This window comes from Tympanuchus pallidicinctus, unplaced genomic scaffold (genome assembly GCF_026119805.1).
Source record: "Tympanuchus pallidicinctus isolate F22 unplaced genomic scaffold, pur_lepc_1.0 scaffold3, whole genome shotgun sequence".
NCBI classification, from domain to species: domain Eukaryota; kingdom Metazoa; phylum Chordata; class Aves; order Galliformes; family Phasianidae; genus Tympanuchus; species Tympanuchus pallidicinctus.
Window position 1 is genome coordinate 68,676,714 of NW_026294747.1, and position 7,840 is coordinate 68,684,553.

The window sequence follows — 7,840 nt, forward strand, 5'->3', positions numbered from 1 at the left end:
GTAAGCCTTGCCTTATTTCTTGTGTCCTTAAATGCCTGTGAAATGTTCTAGCCTCAGTTCCTATGGCCATACAGCAATGACACATTGTACTGTAATGTCTTGTCTGTCTGTTCTGGTCTTTTGCTCACAACCATTTACAGAAAAAGAAAGAAAGAAAAAAGGTTTTCCATATATTAATTCCTTTGTATGATGAGAACCAATGTATGTTCTTCGGACTGATTATCCCATATAACATATATATAACATAATATTATTACAAATTATAGCAATACTTTGCACAGTGCCATCCATCTGTCTTTCTCAAGGCTGACTGTGAACTTCCCCTCTGTCATCTCTAACAGTAAAGAAACTTGGTTTAAAATGCCCTCTAACAATGGAGGCAGTACTAGGGATCAACATCTCTTCACTGCTTCAATTCTCATTCATGTGGGGAGAAATTTTTTCTAAATTCTTGGCCAACCATAATCTGGAGGTCAGCATCCGAATTAGGAGACTTTTATTTTGTTTCTACAGGAACTGAAAAGCCCAGGTTCCCTGCCTGACAAACGACTGAATGATTTAGTGAAGTTCTTTTCTTCCATCTATTAATTTTCTTCAACACGTTTTGTTTCAGCCATTGCCTCTAGTCCAGGAGCCATCTGTGACTCTTGCAAATGACAAGTGACTTCCCAAAGAATGAATACAGAAGGGTTTATTCACTACAGATTTTTCAATCGCGTGCGTTTCACATACTGACTTAAATTGTGACTCGTAATTTGGCTGATGCTTCTATTAACTTACGTATGGGAACTGCTGAATCACGGTCTGAACCTCTGCTGGACCACCTGAGGCGAGCACTGAGTCAGCCATGGGAACACAGGTGAAGGATCCAAGTTGAAGGAGGGAAGATTTAGGTTGGATGTTAGGGGGAAGTTCTTTACAAGGAGAGTGGTTAGGCCCTGGAACGGGCTGCCCAGGGAGGTTGTGGATGCCCCGTCCTTGGACGTGTTCAAGGCCAGGTTGGACGGGGTCCTGGGCAACCTGATCTGAATGTGTACGTTTGGTGGCCCTGCTAGGCAGGGGGGTTGGAACTACATGATCCTTGAGGTCCCTTCCAACCCAGGTGATTCTGTGATTCTGTGAAGGCAATTCAGCTGTGCTGCCGGAAGAGGTGGAGCCTGGCTGTGCCTCTCCTAGGGCCATTTAAGAGCTGACTGCTACTGAAGAAGGATCTCCTCCTACAGGTCACTTCTTGTGGAGGACATTGTAAGCCTACAGCATTGGTAAGCGTTTTCCATTTATTATCTACCTGTTGCAATAATCTTACTTGGCTTAACTTTCCTGTATAGTTCTTTATTATAATGTCTGTATATTCACTGATTATATGTCAATTATATATTATTACCTCTTCACATTATATCGGTAAATTAATTAATAAAGATAATAGGCTATGAGAAAATAAAGAACAATAATAAGAAAAAAAAGTAATGTAATACTAATGCTAAAACAAAGATGATACCTGACAGTATGTCTTTTGATTGTCAGGCTAATGAATGATGTGTGCATTGTGAAGGTCAGATAAGGCCTCTGGTTACAGAAGATTCAATACAAAAGCCTGAAGCAATTTACATTTTTCTTGTGCTTCTGATTTCCTAATACATCTGCTAAAGAGGCAATTTGACAACCAAAAATGCTCAGGGCTTTTTGTCCTCAGTTGTCAACTGCTTTTTGTTTGGTAAAAGCCCAGTGGAAATAAAGGGCTTCAAATAGTCATTTTGTTAACACAGAATTTGGGTTTAATACGCATATGTCTGTACCCAGTGGTGCTTTTTGCACTGCTCTTTATAAATTGAAAGTTCCTGACGTGAGGAATATGCAATAGGCACATGGGACCTCATCCACGTTCTTCTATTGCTTATGCTTTTTAAAAGAAACTCCTCTTGAGCAATCATTAAGAGGAACACAATGTGAAAAGGTTTTTTAAAACAAAGAAGCAGATGACTTGAAGTATTCTTATTTGCACTTTTTCTAATGAACTTCATTTGAGTGTGTACGTAAATCATTTATTTTAAGTTTATCTAAAAGTGTAATTAGAGCTATCAACATGGGAGGGAAAAAATCTCATCTAATATCTCCATGAACAGTATTTAAATCAGTGGTTTTGCAGACTTCTAAGTAGGAAGGCAATAATGTGGTGTTTTTCTTTTCTTTTTTTTTTTTTTTTTTTTGGTGACTTAATTAATGCAGAAAGTAAGGGTATGTAAGAGCTGATCTATCAATTGAGAATATTGGTTTGCTCATACTTTACTCCTGAGGCAAATGAAAAAAGCTGGCACAAAACCCCAGATAACTATGGATTCTGTTGGGGCTGGGATGTTTGCTGTGGAATTGGATTGGTTTTTATGCTTTTGTTTGTTGGTTTTTTTTTTTTTTTTTTTTTTTGTGCATGCTGTTGATCTTTTAGAATAACCAACTGCCACTGAAATACCAACTTCTTTACTTCAGTGGCATCCAGGAAAGCGTTCAGAAGTGTGAGACAAAACGTAGAGAGTCTGCAGACTAAAGGCAAGCAACAAGCAGTGGATGGACCAAAGATAGTTCCCTCTGGACATAGCATACAGCAACTAAGATTCATGTTCAAAGGGTTCCATGTTACAGTTTCAAACAACAGCTTACCTGCTGTGGAAAAAAATACTGCAGAGACATGCTTTATGTGGACTTCGTATGTGCAGAACGGTTTGATTTTGTCCACTTAGAATTATTGGATTTTGTTCTGTAATGCAAATATCCAACCTATCAGGACAGACTCTGTCTTTGGCATCTGGATCCTCATTCAGGTTGAGATATAAAACTTTGTCTGGACTGAAAGAGGACAGTGGCTATGTTTTTAATCCCAGTAGGCCTTATCTGGGCAGCAAGATGTGAGATCCTGGTGAATGAGTTGACTTGGGAGGAATCTGCAATGCTTCCCAGGCTTTCTGGGCACAGAAACTTGCAGTGGACAGAAGTGTCTAAAGAGAGATCTTGTCCTTGAAGTGTGAAGCCCATCATTATAAATGAAACTGGTACTAGGCAAGAATATTTTTCCAATCCAGGACAGCCAAAAAAGTAGGTATTAGAAGGGCAATGCTGATCTCTACTACGAGAGTGAGGTACCTTCTAATCGTTGCTGTAATTGACCTTTAACATAGAAAAAAAGACTTGAAAATGGTAAATGGAAAAGAAGAAAAATTGCGTAATTAAATCAAGCTATCAAATTGATTTACAAAAGAAGAAAACCCACAAAACTATTAAAATCACTTCCTGAAGGATAGGGTTTGTGATAATTTGCAATTCTGACCTTGTTTCTTATGGGATTGCTAATGATTCGTTTCTATGTTTTCCAGGGGAACTGAATTTTGCAAGAATAATAGCTGAAACTGGCCTTCAGACCTACTAGCTGTAGTACTGGAAGAAGATTGTGACCTTGAGTCAAGTCAATGGATGGTAAATACATTGTGCTTAAAAAAAACTGCTGGAGAACATCAAGGAGAGAAGAAAACTGACCCAGTGCCTAAATCTCTAGTCCTGGTCTCTCTTGAACAGTAGCTCATTATACCTACCTGAAAAGTGAGCACCAGGATTTATTCTTACTAAAGTGTGTCCTAATTTTTAAGCTTTTTTTTTTTTTTTTTTGTGATGCCAGTTTCTGTCTTTTTTTCTGATCATGCTGTAAAACCTCCAACTCACTCCTCCCACCTTCATATCTCCAACCATTTAATTAACATTTTCCCTTTCCATCCTTCTGCAGATAATAAGCACAAGCTGTGAAATATCCCCCTTGATTATCAGAGCGGACTAGCAGTTTCCAGCCTGTTTTACACCTCAGCCTATTGTTGTATTCAGAAACTTATTTTCAAAGCTTGCTTGTGAGAGCACTCTATAAAGTAGTGTTAAAGCCTTGTTCCAGGTACAGACAGGGTATCTTCTGCTTCTCTCTCATTTACAAAGCTGCAGGAAGAAATGTGAAAGGTCTGACATTAATTCTTGCTGAGTCCATGTAGCCACCCCTCAGCTTTTCCTCAGCTCCCATCGTTCTTCCTCTTGCTCTGGTTCCTGGGCTCTCACCTCTGCAGGCCTTCTGCTCAGGTCCCTTCCTCCAACAGAACTCTTTGCTTTCTATGGGATGTTCCCACCACCCTCCTGATTTACAGCCTTCATACTTTGATTTGCATTTCCTTTTCTGTCCCTTTTTCCAAATATTGGAGTGCTTTTCTATCTGTTCAGCAAACTCATTTAAAGGCTTTCGTTCTTTGTGTTCCACTGCTCATGTTCCTTCCTCAGTATTATTCTCATTGCTGTGCCTATGTTCCCCCTATGCCTCTACTCCCTCAGACCACCCTATGACTTTTCCTCTTTTTTTTCTCTTCTTCCAAGACCCCCACTGCCATTTCTATCATTCCTTCTCTTCTTGCTAATTCAAATCAACAAACAAAAAATGCCTTTCACCTCAACTGCATGAGATTATCCTCTGCCACTGAAAGCTGACAGATAGAAACTGTTTAAATATCTTTGTGGCTTTTGAAAGTGAAAAGGAAAAGATTAAGCTGCATTTACTGCTTTAATTTGGAACTCATGAGCACTACCATAATGCAGGATTAGGTTCACACAGTTATTTTTTAAAGTGCATAACAATGTTCCTATTTGCTCATCTAACAGATCATAGCAATGCAGTCATAACTTTTTACAGATGACAATGATCCTTAGGCAGAAGCCTTCAAAATAAAGCCTTTCTGAGTTTCCAGCTCTTATAAAGTAATTATGTCTTGTACTACATTTACAATGGAAATGGATGAATTCGGTCCAAAGAAACAGATCTTTTCAAAGGAAATCAGAGCAAGGGAAAGCGGCTCTGCGATCTCAGAGTTCACAAAGAAAGCAGCTGATCCTGCCTACACAGTGGGAATTTCTTTTAAAAAGAAAAGTCTAATTACAGCTGGCACTTTGAAGCCAAGTAATTCTACTTTGCTGAAAAGTGACATGATTCTTCTGACAGTGCAAGCATGGGGCACGGTGTGCAGTAGTCCCCATTCTCTCACTTCTCATTCAAATTAAATACAATATTACAGGATTTTTTTTTTAATTTTTAATGTCAGAATTTCCTTCTAGAGTGTTGTGCAGGGGAGAGGGCCTGAAGAACAATCAGGCCAGCCAAACTCATGGAAAATGAAGATCTTGTTTAATCCTTTCATAATGGTAATAAACTTAGCACTAGTATTTATGCTTCAAAAGTATCATTTGAAGAATTTGCAAATGGTAATTTTAAAATCTAACAGACAACATCAGAAGGTAAATCCACTTAAAGAAATCATATCCTCTAAAAATTAATGTCATTCTCCCTACTTGCAACAGCACTCACTTTAGTGTTTCCTATAACACTTCAGTGTCACTCCAATTGGTGCTGGTGTCAGAAGCATGACTGAGAAAGCAGGCCATAGCGGTGTTATCTGGGAGGAAGGGTCCTTACAGGTGAGAAACAGGTGCAGGTGGCACCTCTGCAGATCACTGGGGTGGTTATCAGCTGAGGGCTGTCTGTATGGCCCCAGCCTTTGGACAGAGAGCTGGAGTACCAGACAAGAAATAGGCGAGTAACAAAACCTGTAATGTATGCAAAGAGCAGACCGAGGGATGTTACTCTCTAGTTCTGCCTACTTTCTAGCAACCTAGAATATGGAGGTAAACCTCCTGGTGCTCCTGAGTTCCCTACTTGGGCTTGGATTCTCACCAAACACGAGCTTCCATTTTGCACTGATTGTTGCTTCTCAGCTGCAAATGTCCTGAATGGCAGAATCAGCCCGTATCTGCAACCAGGCTGCTTCTGAGCTGTCTGAAAAGCAATCAGAGGTACATTGTTTGCAAAAGTCCGAGCTTTAAAATATCTTTTTGCTCCTTGACAGTCAGACAAACAGCTGCACAACATTAACACAAGAGAATTGCAAAAGTTTATGTTCTTTCAGGCTGATAATAACAAAAAATCAGTTTCTTCCCTGTCTGCCAGATTTATCCATCATGAATGACAAAGTGAAAGAGCATGAAAAAAAAAGGGAGGGAGAAAGAGAAGGCAAATTGTCTTCCCTCTGTGTACACAGCTCAACCAAAGCATTTTGCAATGTGGCTCACTGCCAATACTGGAGGTGCTTGCTCCAGGCAGCGTAGCCCCTGCCATGGAGATGCGGCATTTGCAGGAGGCAGTTATAGATATTCACAAGCCCTATGCTCTATTTCAATTCAAATGTTGTATATAAGCCCCTCAGACTGGTCTATAGAATGATCAATCCTCTCGCTGAAAGGGAACACGTTTATAGACCAGTTCAGATGCCACATCTCCCATGAGGCAGCATAAGTTTCCTAGATCAAACCAAGGAAACGTTTGGAACAACATTCTCTGCTTTCCAAAAACTGCATGGCCAGAACCAAGCAGTAAGTCCCATTTGTGTTTTGGTCATACCCAGAGAAGAATGTCTTAAAAGCACTAAGGAATTACACACTTGATTATAAAGTTCTGAAAAGATCCAAAAAGATCCTGAGGTTTTGAATATTGGGAATTCATGCTTTGAAGGCCTCGACCTGTCCAGACTTGGGCAGCACTCAGTGATAAGGAAGGCATGTCCATAGAGAGAGATGGGAACAAAGGAATTCTCCTCTGACAGCACATTTGAACCCAACTCTTACAACACATAATCATGAATCTTGAGATTGGAAGATAGACTGGCTTGTGACCTGTCCTGTGGAAGAAGTGCTTTGTTGTATGGAAAAATTAAATGTGAATTTACACAAATGATATAGAGGAAAGAAAGAAGAGGAAAATGATTTTTCATCCTCACAGTCCATCCTAGACCAATGCTATCTGGTATTCAGTCCCTGTTCCAAAGAACATCCACATTTTGTTTCAAGATACGGCTGTTCTGGCTTGTAATAAAATGTGATTTCAAACCCAAGAAGTGTTGGACTGCACAGTGAATGTGCACTTAAAATTACTGCATTTGGGATGTGATCATTTTTAAGGAAGATAACATCTGTTTGAAAGCTGAAAAAGAATTGAGCTCATGAGTTTGCAGGAACTTATTAAATAACAGAAAACAGATTACACGGAAATTACAAGCATTATGAGAAATGGAGTCAAAGTTTGCTAACACTTCCACACTACAGAGAGTGCAAAGAATGTTTGCTAATACTTGTTGGATCAAGCTAGTGGTGGCGTGTCCCCACTGAAATAACAACCATGCAATTTATAAATAACATAAATTGCTATACCATTGCATCTTGTCCTTGCAGCTTTTCTTTTCTCCTAGGACAGTTTGCACCATATTTGAGGTTTCTTCCTCTCTAGTCATGGGGACCTATGACATTGATATGCATGGTGGTGAAGTACACACTGTCTCCCAAACACAAATAGCCAAGGTCTGGGATGGGCACTGCAGGATAAAAGCCTGCTGAGAACTTGTTGACTTTGGAGCATCAGCCCTGCTAGAGAACAACTTCAGCCCTCAGAGGGATTTCAGAAGTAATTTGAAGGGGACAAGTTGGCTTTAAGTACCAGGATGAACAGCATTAATGGAATGAACAGTCATTGAAGGTACAGGCCAAGCAGAAGAGTATGGGATAGGGAGAAGTGGTGAAGGGAGGAGTGCAAAAGGGAAAATTGATACAGTTAAGCCCACAAAATGAAAGGTTTGAGAGCTGGCAGCCTAGAACATGCCTCAGTGCTGGGGAAACTCATCATAGTCATGCAGTAGCGCAGCGATTCTTCATACTGTCTAATAAACTCTGTCAGCTGCATGAAGTGACCATGTCTACAGCTCTCAGATAAAATTAGACCATT

At 39.9% G+C, this 7,840-nt stretch overlaps 1 long non-coding RNA gene across 1 annotated transcript; it reads left to right on the forward strand.

Moving 5' to 3' along the window:
• Positions 1 to 1,164: 1,164 nt before the first annotated feature.
• On the forward strand, positions 1,165 to 7,213 carry LOC128086660 (uncharacterized). Its single transcript, XR_008209470.1, has 3 exons — positions 1,165 to 1,262; positions 2,444 to 2,701; positions 3,366 to 7,213. It is a non-coding gene; the product is annotated as an uncharacterized LOC128086660 (long non-coding RNA).
• The last annotated feature ends 627 nt before the right edge of the window (positions 7,214 to 7,840 follow it).